Source organism: Camelina sativa, chromosome 9 (assembly GCF_000633955.1).
Source record: "Camelina sativa cultivar DH55 chromosome 9, Cs, whole genome shotgun sequence".
Lineage (NCBI taxonomy): Eukaryota > Viridiplantae > Streptophyta > Magnoliopsida > Brassicales > Brassicaceae > Camelina > Camelina sativa.
The window spans coordinates 7498225-7513041 of record NC_025693.1 but is presented as its reverse complement, the minus strand read 5'-3'; the positions used below and the strand labels follow the sequence as shown (position 1 = coordinate 7513041).

General features: G+C 40.1%; 1 pseudogene; it reads left to right on the top strand.

The window, feature by feature from the left end:
• LOC104715091 overlaps positions 1-14817 on the top strand; it is a 45509-nt pseudogene that overhangs the window by 10192 nt on the left and 20500 nt on the right.

The following is a 14817-nucleotide window of genomic DNA, read 5'->3' as shown; positions in this document are numbered from 1 at the left end:
TGGGTGAATCACGTTCTCAACAGATCTCCTACGGTGATTGTTCAAGACATGACTCCGGAGGAGGCATGGAGTGGCAGGAAACCATCAGTTGAGCATTTCAGAATATTTGGATGTATCGGGTATGTTCATGTGTCTGATGTCAACAGAACTAAACTTGATGACAAAAGCATAAAGTGTGTTCTGTTAGGCTTTAGTAGTGAATCCAAGGCCTGGAAAATGTTTGATCCTATGGAGAGAAAGATTTACATCAGCAGAAATGTGATATTTGAGGAGGATAAGAAGTGGAATTGGGAAGCTGTTGGGTACTCAAGTGAACAGAATACAGAGCTTGAGTGGGAAGAGGAATACGAAGACACTGAAACTGCAGAAGAAGAAGAAGAAGCAGAGGAAGAAGAAGCAGAGGACGAAGGAGTTCATACTGTTCCTGTTCCTGCACCAAATGCGACTCAAAGCGATACAACAATGGGGGGGAGAGCAAGAAAACCACCAGTCTGGGCTGCCGATTATACATCAGGAGAGGAGTTGTCAGATTCTGAAGAAGAAGCAAACATGACAACAGTTGAGCACTTGGTGTTCATGGTGATTACAGATCCTACCAATTTTCAAGAAGCTGCACAAGATCAGAAATGGAGGATAGAAATGGATGCAGAGATACAGTCCATTGAGAAAAACCAGACCTGGTCATTGACTTCGCTTCCTGATGGAGCTAAAGCTATTGGGGTTAAGTGGATCTACAAGACTAAACTCAATGAGCTAGGAGAGGTGGATAAGTTTAAAGCTCGACTGGTTGTAAAAGGGTATGCTCAAGAGTACGGTGTAGACTACATAGAGGTTTTTGCACCAGTGGCTCGGTTGGATACTTTGAGGATGATCATTGCTTTAGCAGCTCAAAGAGGATGGGGAATCTATCAATTAGATGTCAAATCCGCTTTTCTCCATGGTGAGCTGCAAGAAGACGTATTTGTGGAGCAACCTCAAGGCTATGAAGTCTCAGGAAAGGAGCATATGGTCTACAAGCTGCATAAAGCTCTCTATGGACTGAAACAAGCACCAAGAGCCTGGTTCAGTCGCATTGAAACTTATTTTGTCAAGGAGGGTTTTGTGAGCAGCTCTAGTGAACAAACATTGTTCACCAAACGAAAGGGAGGTAAAACATTGATTGTGAGCATTTATGTTGATGATCTTTTGTTCACTAGTGATGATGAGGATCTGTTGAAAGAGTTCAAGCATTCCATGAAAGATGAGTTTGACATGACTGATCTGGGAAAGATGAGATACTTTCTTGGTATTGAAGTGATCCAGAAGACTGATGGCATTTTTATCTATCAAAGAAAGTATGCTGCTGAGCTGATCGAGAGATTTGGTATGCAAAATTGGAATCCAGTTTGTAATCCAATAGTTCCTGGACAGAAGGTTGGTCGGGATGAAGCTGGTGTGAAGGTCGAATCAACGAGGTATAAGCAAATGGTGGGAAGCTTAATGTATCTCACTGCAACACGACCCGATCTGATGTTTGTGGTAAGTCTTATAAGCCGTTTTATGTCAAATCCTACTGAGCTGCATTTTGCCACTACAAAAAGAATCATGCGGTACTTGAGAGGAACGTTGGGCTATGGGATATTGTACAGACGTGAAGGTCACAGTGAACTCATAGGCTACACTGACAGTGATTATGCGGGGGATAAGGATGACAGCAGAAGCACTTCAGGTTATGTCTTCTTGATGAGTGGAGGAGCTGTAGCATGGTCCTCAAAGAAACAGCCTATTGTGACTACGTCATCGACTGAAGCAGAGTATGTTGCTGCAGCTGGGTGTGCTTGTCAAGCTATTTGGATGAGAAGAATATTAAGAGAGATTGGTCACAAACAAGATGGTGAGATGATTATGTTCTGTGATAACACATCTGCAATCAAGTTGTCCAAAAATGCAGCTATGCACGGGAAGGCTAAGCATATAAGGGTTCGATATCACTTTCTCAGAGAGTTAACCAAGGAAGGTGTTGTTAAGCTGGTTCATTGCGACACAGAGGAGCAGTTGGCGGACATAATGACGAAGCCGTTGAAGCTTGCATCGTTTCAGTGGATCAGAGAGGCGTTTGGGATGCGTATTGTGAACTGAAACTCTTAGTGAGTTTAGTTCAAGGGAGGGTTTGTTGAGTAAGTTTAAGTCAATAAGAGACCTATTCTTCTGGTTAGAATGTGTCAAAGTTGTTTTGCTATATTCCCGTTGTAAGTGGAACTAGTTGAGCTAGTTGCGTCGTGTCCTCTCTTTTAGGTTCTGTTTCAGTTTTCTTTGTATCATTATAAACCGCATTAGAGCTAATGAGAACCAGATCATTCTGATGCAATTTGCAAGTCTTTGAAACTAGTATCTTACAGAAGGGACTTTAGAAGTGATAAAAAGAGTACCTGACATAGATTCAGAAAAATTGGAAGGTCAGATTCTGGAGAGAGTCAAAGGAGAAGTTGAATTCAATCATGTGAAGTTCACCTATCAGTCTAGACCCAAAACCCCTATCTTAAATAATTTATGTCTGAAAATTCCACCTGGAAAAACGGTAGCTTTTGTAGGCGGAAGTGGATCAGGAAAATCGACTATGATATCGCTTTTACAGAGGTTTACGACCCGGTTGCAGGAGAGATTCTCATTGATGGTGTGTCAATTAATAAGTTGCAAGTGAAGTGGTTAAGATCGCAAATGGGTCTGGCTAGCCAAGAACCAACACTCTTCGCCACATCAATAGAGGAAAATATATTATTTGGTAAAGAAGACGCATCCATGGATGAGGCAGTAGTCAGTAGAAACTGCCAAGGCCTCAAATGCTCACACTTTTATTTCTCAGTTCCCTCTTGGTTACAAAACTCAGGTAATATTGCCAATATAAGACAAAACTGATTATAGTTTATTTTTTAGAAAAAATGATATTAAAACGTATGTTTTCTTTTTAACCAAAAAAGGTTGGAGAGAGAGGAATGCAAATGTCAGGAGGCCAGAAGCAAAGGATCGCAATTGCACGAGCGATAATTAAATCACCAATAATTCTCCTTCTAGACGAGGCAACCAGCGCTTTGGAATCCGAATCTAGAAGGATAGTTCAAGAATCTTTAGAAAATGCCTCTATTGGCCGTACTACTATCGCTATTGCCCACCGCATCTCTACCAATCGTAATGCAGATGTTATATGTGTTATCCATAATGGTCATATTGTTGAAACTGGATCACACAAATAGCTGCTAGAGAAGATAGATGGTGTGACACCCCGGTTTCAGAGACTTACGGAGATGTTTAAAAGAATTGATTTGGCCACCTATATTACCAAAGTGAACTTATCTTTTCGGTCAAGGTTCCTGAGAGAACTCCAGAGTTAAGCGTGCATGAGCTGGAGTAGTCTCAGGATGGGTGACCTTCTGGGAAGTGACTGTCGAAACTGTGCGAGTGAGGACAAAACACAGGGAAAGATCATATGGTGATTTTTAGGGACGGTAACAAGTCTTTAAAGCCTCCCAGACGTAGCAAACCGACCGTCGGATATGGATGGGCTCACGGGCCTAGTGAGAGGACGTGAGGTCCATTAAGAAAGATGGGCCCATGGACTGGGATTGGACATGGGACCCACTAACAGGTGGCGGTCGGGGTGTTACAAGTGGTATCAGAGCCAAACCTAGATGAGTGTGGAGTCGAGTGGGCTCACACCATTGGGGGTGATGGTCTTGGTGCGTAACGAGGACGTTGCGATCTGTTAGTGGGGGTGAATTATGAAATCCCGGTTTCAAAGACTTGCGGAGAGGTTTAAAAGAATTGATTTGGCCACCTATATCACCAAAGTGCACTTATCTTTTTGTTCAAGGGTCCTGAGAGGACTCCAGAGTTAAGCGTGCTTGAGCAGGAGTAGTCTCAGGATGGGTGACCTTCCGGGAAGTGACTGTCGGAACTGTGCGAGTGAGGACAAAACACAGGGAAAGATCATGTGGTGATTTGTAGGGACGGTAACAAGTATTTAAAGCCTCCCGGAGGTAGCAAACCGACCGTCGGATATGGATGGGCTCATGGGCCTAGTGAGAGGACGTGAGGCCCATTAAGGGAAGGTGGGCCCATGGATTGGGATTGGACATGGGGCCCACTAAGAGGTGGCGGTCGGTGTGTTACAAATGGTCAATACACTTCTCTAGTCCGCTTACAACATACGGAGACTGAAGAGTCAGATGTTAACATTAATGTAAGTGGAGAAAAGGGCCATGTCTTGACTTTGAGCAAAGATTTTAAGAATAATCAACATAAATCTAGTTCATGCATTGTTACAAATCTTTCGTGTTCGATTCCTCATGATAATCAACAGGTTGTGCCTTCATTTAAAAGATTGATGGAAATGAATAGGCCAGAGTTGAAACATGCATTATATGGTTGCTTAAGTGCAGCTCTAAAAGGGGTTCTACAACCGATTTCCTCACATTCTACTGGATCATCGATTTCAATGTTTTTTCTAACGAGTCATGAGCAGATCAAGGAGCAAACAAGGTTCTTTGTGTTGTTATTTGTCGGTTTAGCTGTATTCTCATTCTTGATGAATATCTGTCAACATTATAGCTTAACTTACATGGGTGGATACTTAACAAAATGTATTCGAGAACACATGCTGTCGAAGATACTAACGTTTGAGATTAATTGGTTTGTGTTGAGAATCGCAGACAGCGATTCACCTCTATAGTGAACCACATACCGCGACTCTGCCCCTACTCCTCGTCTACTTCACATATCAGTTTGCATAACATAAACATAACACATAGATTTAACAAGTTCCCCTCATGCAGAGGGTACATCTCGTGTGGGAACCTTCTCCCACAAACATCCACTATCAATCAACCATGGTTTACACTAGAGTTTCATATACAAGCTTAGAGAGCTAACAAATACAAAGAACCTGAAGAAGAAAACACATAATAGATCTAGCTTTTCTTCTTCTCCTCTCTCTGTCTCTGGTTCAGCTCTCCCCTCCATGTATAACCTTGAAACACCTCCAGAACCCCAAAGAAGCAGCTCTACCTTCATCTCTCATCAGTGTGTCCTGAAGACACTTTAAACCTAGACAAGGTTATGTCCGGCTCTCAGCCCTTCGACCCCAGCCAAGCTTCTGCTCCTTTATCATGGTTCTGCACACAGCTTCAAGCTCCATGTATGACACCCTCCACATGTTCTCTGCACTGAACTCTGCGTCTCTGCATCTGCCCTGCATAGCGCCTTGCACCAATATACCATCAGCTTCTTTATTGCGTCTTTGTGCTTTCTACAGCATGCCTGTTTCTTCAACCCTAGTTTCCCTTTTATAGTGAAACCCTAGAGCTTATGTCGATTTACTCTTGCAGACTACACAACTCGGATCCTGTATGGGCTACACACCAATATGAGCCTAGTTCATGGTTCAGACCAAATAAGCCCATATAAAGCAATCATTTACAACAAACTCCACCTTTTGCTTCATTTGGTCCAACTCACAAAATCCCCTTTGTGTTACACTACAAGAAAACACGCGTTTTGCAAGGAACTGTTGCGACGGACAACAGCTCTCGCAAATTTGCGGTGGATTTGCGAGGAAAATACAAGAAACAAAAAATCCCTAGCAATGCCCTCGCAAAATTGCGAGGAAGCCAATCGTCGCAAATTCGCTGCTCATTTGCGAGGCATTTACGACAAATTCGCAGGGAAAGTCACCTTCCTCGCAAATAAATCGCAAAATTGCGACGCATTTGCGAAAACATTATCCATAGCAAAATTGCTATGGACATGCGAGTGATTTACGAAAGCCATAGCAAATCCATTGCAAAATTAAGAATTTTTTTTATATATAAATATTACAAAACTTAATATAATTATTCTGAAATATATTTCAATGTGTTCATAAGGTGAATTATTCTGAAATAAATTATTCTGATGGTTTTTATAATTAAGATATTCAAGATTTGCGACAAGCTTGCGACGGATTTGCTATATATAAAGCAAATTAGTCGCAAATCCATTGCAAATTACTCAAATCATAGCAATTCTCTTGCAAATGACAACTTTAAACCCTAACCCCTAAACCCTAAACCCTAAACCCTAAAGACTAATTACAATACTATTAATGATTAAAAAGATGAATTCAAGACTTATAATCAAAGATAGGGCAGTGCAACACAAAATTGTTAGAGAATTGGACAATGTTGGAATATTTGTCAAATATTTGTCTCAATGTAATGAACATATGTATGATATAGTGTAGAAGATAGTTAATGATTAGAGGAAGATGCAAAATTAGACAATTTTGGAAATTTTTATGATAGAAAAGAGTATGATGAGGCCATTGGACCTTATAATATACTTGAAAGTTTATTTGACTAATTATTTTAAATTATTTTGATAGTTTTTATAAATTAGTTATTCAGGTTTTGTGACAAATTTGCGATTGATTTGCTAGCTTCATAGCAAACTGGTCGCAAATCCATCGCAAAACACTCAGATCATAGCAATTCCATCGCAATTGTACAACTTTAAACCCTTGAACCTAAATCGTAAAGACTAATTTCATTACTATTAATGATTAAAAAGATGAATCCAGGATTTATAATCAAAGATAGGGCACAAAAAACAATTTCTAAACCTAAACCCTAAATACTTTGCGAGGGATTTGCTACGGTCCCTAGCTAAACCCTAAACCTAAACCCTCGCAATTCTCTCGCAATGTCTGGAAATATTAATTACATATTTTTATATGCTTGCTAGGGATTTGCGAGGGGTCATAGCTAATCCATAACAATATTTGCGAGAGATTTGCGACGCTGTATTTTTCTATATAACTAGAAAACCTAGTTTGAGCTTCGTTCAAACCTCGACTAATCCGCAGCCAAAAGAAAAACCCTAGTTCCCTAATCCGATTTCTTCTCCGATTTCTTCTCTCTTCTCCGATCTCTTCTGTCTTTTCCGGTGAGTCTCCTCCTCTTCTCTCAGTCCCGGTTAACCCTTCTCGAACCCTACTCCTACTCTTCTCTCTTGTCCTCTGAAACTCTTGTCCGGTTAATCTCCAACTCGATCTCTTCTCTCTTTGCCGGTAAGTCTCCTCCTCTCCCCTTCTAAATTAGGGTTTCAAAATTGGGGATTCAATTTGGGGTTTAGGGTTATTTTTCGATTAGGTTTTTAATTCGATTTTAGGGTTTCAAAATTGGGGATTCAATTTGGGGTTTAGGGTTATGATTCGATTAGGTTTTTAATTCGATTTTAGGGTATCAAAATTGGGGATTCAATTTAGGGTTTAGGGTTATGATTTAATTTGGGGTTTTTAATTCGATTTTAGGTTTTCGAAATTGGGGATTCAATTTTTGTGTTTCTATTCAGTTTTTTTTCCTGCTTTTAGATGTCTTCTCGAGACCAAAACGTTTCTGTAAACCAAAACNTCATAGCTAATCCATAACAATATTTGCGAGAGATTTGCGACGCTGTATTTTTCTATATAACTAGAAAACCTAGTTTGAGCTTCGTTCAAACCTCGACTAATCCGCAGCCAAAAGAAAAACCCTAGTTCCCTAATCCGATTTCTTCTCCGATTTCTTCTCTCTTCTCCGATCTCTTCTGTCTTTTCCGGTGAGTCTCCTCCTCTTCTCTCAGTCCCGGTTAACCCTTCTCGAACCCTACTCCTACTCTTCTCTCTTGTCCTCTGAAACTCTTGTCCGGTTAATCTCCAACTCGATCTCTTCTCTCTTTGCCGGTAAGTCTCCTCCTCTCCCCTTCTAAATTAGGGTTTCAAAATTGGGGATTCAATTTGGGGTTTAGGGTTATTTTTCGATTAGGTTTTTAATTCGATTTTAGGGTTTCAAAATTGGGGATTCAATTTGGGGTTTAGGGTTATGATTCGATTAGGTTTTTAATTCGATTTTAGGGTATCAAAATTGGGGATTCAATTTAGGGTTTAGGGTTATGATTTAATTTGGGGTTTTTAATTCGATTTTAGGTTTTCGAAATTGGGGATTCAATTTTTGTGTTTCTATTCAGTTTTTTTTCCTGCTTTTAGATGTCTTCTCGAGACCAAAACGTTTCTGTAAACCAAAACGTTTACAGAAACTTCATTGCTTCTCAAGGTTAAGTCCTCCAGTCTCTTCTCGAAGGACACATTCAGCTTCTGCTCCTTCCCAAAGGTTACCTTCTCCCGCATCTTCCCAAGGTACATCACCGGCGATGCATGCTGATAATCCTCATGGAAGCTCTCCGGCGATGCATGATGAGAATCCTCCTCAGCAATCAACTTCGCGTATGAACAGTATTTCTGTGTCCCAAACTTTTTTCACTTTGGAACAGTTACTTGCATGTCCCGGGCGTGCTGGCTTACCAAAACTAGATCCTAAGCGACCTCCAAATACTCTTTGGTGATTATATGTATATGTATCTAACCTATAGTTTATCTTTGTGTTTTGTATTTTCAATGATCCTCATTCCTTTTATCTTATGTTTTGTAGGTTTGACCAGGATTCTTCGGTTGCTGCTACTATCCGGGCCATTTTTGAAAGAGATTTCAAATCAGCTCATGCCAATTGGACCCAAACACCAGGTCCGGTTGTAAACCGGTGGTTTAAAACTTTTGCGGTAAGTTACAGATTGTTGATGTGTATAAATTACAGATTTTGTTTGTTTATCATTTGATTCTTGTTATGATTCTGATTCTGATTCGTGTTATGTCTTTACAAGCAAACATATAACTGGGATGCGTCCATCAATGGAAGAGTTAGAGCTGAGTTTGAAAAGAAGTTGAAGACCCGGATGTGTGATCAAGTGTCTCGGTGGAAGGGTAAGTGGAAGAAGAAAGGTAATGATGCAATGCCGCGGTGGCTTGATCCTACCGTATGGGATGGCTTGGTCAAGTTTTGGTGTGAACCAAAATCAGAAGCAAAGAGTATCAATGGCCGTAATGCTCGCTATAGTGATCCTAATGGCACCGGAATACATAAGCACCGTTCTGGTCAGACCTCTTTTAAAGCCCGAGCACGAAAGCTTGTAAGTATCTCTGTTTAACACAAGTTCATTATTCATATCATATCTACAATATACTAATATAGTTGTTTCAATTCTCTGTTTTTAGTCTGAGAGTACTGGTGAGCCACTACCTGATTTTCTGCGAGTACTAGAAGACACTCATAGGAAACCTGATGGGTCGTTTGTTGATGGACTGTCTGAGAAGGTGTTCAATGAAGTGTCGTCAAAGATAGCTGAAGCTGAGTCTGAGCTAATATCAGCGGATAACATGGAGAGTAGTGCTTCTGGTGGGTTATCACTAATTGTGAAGAACCAAATTTATACCGAGGTAAAACATGCTTCATTGTTTATGTTAATGTTTGTATTTGTGTTTGTGTTTGTGTAAACACTTATGTGTGTATATGTTTATGTTTGTGTAAACACTTATGGTGTGTATATGTTTTGTTGGCAGGTTGCTCCGAAGAAAAAGAACCGGATATATGGTGTTGGTAACATGCAAGCAGAAGCATCTTCAGCTCAGATTGTTCAACCGCCTCCTCCTTCTGAAGATCCACTTGTTCTAGCTGCGAAGCTTGCTGCTGCCGAAGCTGTTCTTGCAACTCAGGCAACTCAACTACAGGCCAATGCACAGACGATGCAAGAAAATGCAGTGAGGATGCAAGAAAATGAGCTGAGGATGCAACAAAATGATCTGAAGATGCAAGAAAATTCAGAGAAGATGCATAGTTATGATGCATACTTTGATTATCTTGCATCTAAAGATCCAGAGTTTGCTGCTAGATTTCGCCGAGAGGATTCACCGGCCAGACATGCCACCGGAGATGGAACCACCGGACAGTAAACACTGATGAACTTGTTTTGTAAAACTTAGTGTAACACTGATGAACTCTCATCTATTTTTTGTGTAGAACAAAATCGGTTATTATGTTTTGCTATTGTAAATTTAGTACTTCTAATTACAACTTTAATTTGCTTAAGTACAAGGTTTAATTATAATTACAGGTTTAATTTTAATTACAGGTTTAATTTAATTAAGCTTACAAAATGAAAATTCTAATTTTTTTTTTCACCGTTATTATAATTTGCGACGGAAATATTAATTGCAAAAGCATCGCAAATTTGCGAGGGATTTACTAGATACACAATTGCTAGGATATTGCTAGAAAAATAGTTCCTCGCAAAATGCGTGGGATTTGCGAGGGACAACGTTTCCTCGCAAAAGTTGCGAGGGAATTGCAACGTTGACCGATTTGCGAGACGCGATTTGCAAGGAACGGACTTTCCTCGCAAATATCTCGCTTTTGTCGATTTGCGAGGGATTCGCGATATATTCGTCCATCGCAAAAGACGTGTTTTCTTGTAGTGTTAATTCTCTCTTGAGAAGAAAAAACAAAACTTTTCTTCTCCTAAAGAATCTGCAACTTCCAATGATCTCTATCTTCGTCCACCTTAGGGATTTTCAACTTCATCTTCAGAAACTCCAAGAGATTCGCGACTTTACCTCAAGCTTCCTTCTCCCGATGACTGTAATTCCACTTGCCGACAAACTCCGACCACTGAACCCGACAACTGAAGAAACTCTTACAACCTTGATTTTTGGTAATCAGTACAGAACACAACCAACATTGACTGTTCTTTTGTGTCCTCCAATGTCGTCATCTGACATTGCTCTAAAATTCCCAGCACCTATCGAGTCCTTAGACTATCTTATGATTGTCCCTCTGTTCAAACTTTCAGAAATTTCAGTCTGCGAAGCAATACAGCTTCACCTTGTTCTTGACAGCTTCTCTGATTACCTTACGATGCTCTTCTGCTATCCCAACATGTTCGTGTAACTCCTTACACAAATCATCTTCTTCAACCTTGTTTCTCCTGGTTTTAGAAACACTTATGAAGACCTTTACTTGATTCCTCTGTTCCTCACAACAGTTCCACCTAGAACCAAAACTTATGACTTACCCACAGGTAACACCTGACTTGCTTGTAGAACTTTAGTCTTGACCCTTTAGAAAAGTAAAGCCTGAGATATCAACCTCTCAACACAAACCATCACAACCTTTTCCATGGCTTCCGATAAGTACCACAGACTTGTTATCATGATTGTATATCATCTATATTCATTTGCTACCTGATTCACTTGGTCGACCTTTGATTCCCCTCATGTGCACTAAGCTTGAACCAAACTCTCTTGAATCCCATGCAGAACACATGAATCATACATGCTTCAAAGCTGAAAAAGTACCTGATTCATCCTGTAAAACAATCTCAACCCAATGCACTACTCTTGAGATTGAGTTTACATCCCATCTGTTTAACCAACTGACTCTTGAACCCAACTTGTACGATCTGGCAGTACAACCTCCTGTTCAACCTCATGTTAAAACAGATGTACGACCAACAGCTTCAAAACCTCTGCTAGTCTTCTTGTAACAACCTTTAGTGCTTCCCTCTAGAATCCTTGAAGCCACACCTACTGTTAACATAACACTGTAATAGTTCTTCTCTTTTGCAGACCTTACCAAGAAAAAACTTGATACCAGCATCATACATTTTCTCACTATTCATCAATACCAACTTCACATGTCTTCACCATTGATGAATCCTCACTTAACCTCCATGTAAGTGAATTTCCTGAGAAACTTAATGATGCTACTAGACCCACTAGTCTTCAACTAGCCTTGTCTATCATAACCTGCATCTTTGACCACTAGAGACCTACTTGAAAATCTTCCCCTTATACTCACATGCTACCTCATTAAGTGTCAACAAAACACTTAAACTTCTTGCAAGTGATACCTTTAGAAGATTCATCCACCAGATCATCTCTGTAGATGCAAACAGGCGAACAAAAAAACTTTTCAGGTTCTGATTCCCTCTTCAATGCAGAAACACAACCTCTAGTCGCCTTGAGCCAGACCTGTTAATTCTTACACTTACTTGCAAACCCTTGCACAGTCCTGCAACATCTACATAAGTCTTCTAGAGATTTTAAGTCATCTTGAAGAGCAAACTCCACCTTGACAAATAAAATCTCACTGACTGCAACTTCTACTCTTGCTACTCTCTACATTCTCATTTTTTCTGTAAACCTACCTAGATTATAGTCCTTTCAAATCTCTGACAACCTGATCCATTCCTGAGACTTAACCATTCACCCAACACCTCTCAAATCTTACCACTTCAACATAAATTGCCTGGTCAATCTTCTTACTCATCTGAATCTTTGACACAACCTGTTGACCTAACAATCCTCTTACACACAGATTCACCTCTAAGGCGTCCCTTAGTAAATGTGTGACTCCTTGTAATTATACCTTCAACTAGCCCTGCGAGTTTGGGTATTCGGGTCGGGTCGGGTCGGTTTTCTTGGTTTTTCGGTTATTCGGTTATCTAGAAAAATGTTCAAAGTAATCCGAAATTCATTTCGGTTCGGTTTGGTTTGGTTCGGGTTTCAGGTAATTTGAATTTTGGAAAACCCACTGAACTGAACCGAAAAACCTGTATTTTCATCACTTATGCTGCCTAATTCATGCTTTCATTACCTAAATGCAACTGAAATCATATCCATTCTACTCAAACAAGTCATCATAAGTTCATCATTATCCAAATCCAAAAAACTGAATCAAAAGCAAAATATTCAAAACAAAAAACAAACGAAGTCATAATCCACCATTTGATCTTAGAATAGAGAATAGAGAGTTAGAGACTAAGTAAAAGAGAAGTTTGGTGATTATGACTTCTCCATAGCTCCATCAACATCCACCATCAACATCGTCCACCGTCTTAGTTACTGCAATTAAAGATAAAAGATGTCAGCCATAAATTGTATGTCATAAGAAAGATTGACAAACATCAAACTTGCTTACCCAAAGACTCATGAAAATCCAGTTCGTCTAACATTTGAACCAAACTTCCAAGCTTCTCTACCTGAATGGTATTTCTCAGCCATTTTTGAGTACATATGAGAGCTTCAACCATGTGAGGAGATAGACAACTCCGGAAAGGATCCAAAATCCTTCCACTTGTACTGAATGCCGACTCTGAAGCCACAGACGACACTTGAATGGCAAGCACATCTTTTACAAGTTCTGACAATGTTGGGAACTTATGACTATTGCGTCTCCATCATGATAAGACATCAAAATCCATACCCAAAGGATTTTTCTTTCTTGGCACACGATTCTCCATCAAGTAAATGTCAAGCTCACTTGTAACTTCTTCATTTACTGTCTCTGTTTCCATCTCTTTATACAAAGAATCTCTGCTCTCCAAGTCATCATGATCATCCTCGAAAAGGAGAGTTGTTTCAGGCACATTCTCACTTCGAGTTCCTGTACTTTCAGCTTGAGAATGGGGACTGAATCGCTGCACATACTCTTCATACAAATTCTTCATCACTTTCCAAATTGAACTTCTTAGATGATTGCTCTCTATACTGTCCTTTCCATAGAGCTTATCAAAGCAGAGACCAAAAAATTGCATCTTGTTCCTTGGATCAAACACACTTGCGATGATCACAAGTGGATTCATATTGATGATTGATAACACTCTAATTTACATGTTTTTAGCATCCTTTTTTGTCCATATTTTGCATTGTTCATACCTCTAACTTAGCATTTTTAGACCATTTACTGTAGGAATCAAGTTTTAGAGCATTTAGGGTGTTGCATTTCTGCATTTGCATATATTGGATGAAAACAGGTGCTAAAGAGCCAAAAATGGGGAAAAACAAGGACAACTCGAGCATGTACCCGAAGGAGCCATCGAGCTACAAGAACAAGTCCGAACCCCAACACGATCGAAGAGGATCCAAGAGCGCGAAGAGCAACCCGAAGATCCACCCGAGGAGTTACCCGACTCAAGCCTCGTGTACCCCATCGAGTAGACCATCGGGCAGGTCTGGGAAGCTAGGTCAAATGGGTTTCCATATATAAACCCCCTCTTTCCCTAGCTCGCAAACGAGCACGCCGCAGACCCTCAAACCAGAGAGCGAGAGCTTCTGTGAGAGAACTGAGCGACTCAACATTTTTTCTTGTTTTTGTACTTTTAATTTGTAGTTTTTCATAGATCTTTTATCCCTACTCTTTTCTACTCTACTCTATCTTTTAAATAATGTCATTTTCGTTTATTTTTATGGCTTTATCATTCGTTTCTATGTCCGAGTAGTGTAGCAAAGTTTCTAGGGATGGGATAGATGATTAGGTGTTCTTGATCGGTTAGGATGCCATAGTTGATTGTTATGATAGATAAATTTCCTTCTAGGTTGATGTTCTTAATGCGGTCAACAGACCGACAAGTTGAGACTAGATCTAGGGCGTTTACAATACTACAGGCCGAAAGGAGTAGATAAAATGTTTGATTAGGTCAATGTTAGAGGTATACTTAACTTTGAGTGACAAAATCAGATAAGTCTAAGTATACTGACAAAAATGAATTGTTCTTAATGCCTGCTTGTTCATATTGCTAGTGCGACAGTGTGGTAGTATGTTCAGGGTTGATTGTTACTAGTGCGACAGTGTGGTGACAAGGTTTTAGAGGTTCATTGTCTAGGAAATAATTGCTTGAGGCATGTAAGGCATCCGCATCGGTCTAGAACACTTAGGATTCGATTACCCCCATTCTTAGGAACTTTCGTATTTCATTCCTTGCATTTTCCTTACTTACTCGACCACTTACCCGATCAGGTACACGATAACCTGCATCGAGTAATACCTCGAGCTGTTCATAGTTCACTTGCATACTCGATCACCCCACTCGATCCTGTACTCGATTGCTTGCATCGAGTGCTTAGGTCGTGTGGTTTACTTGTCTATATTCTTTTACTCT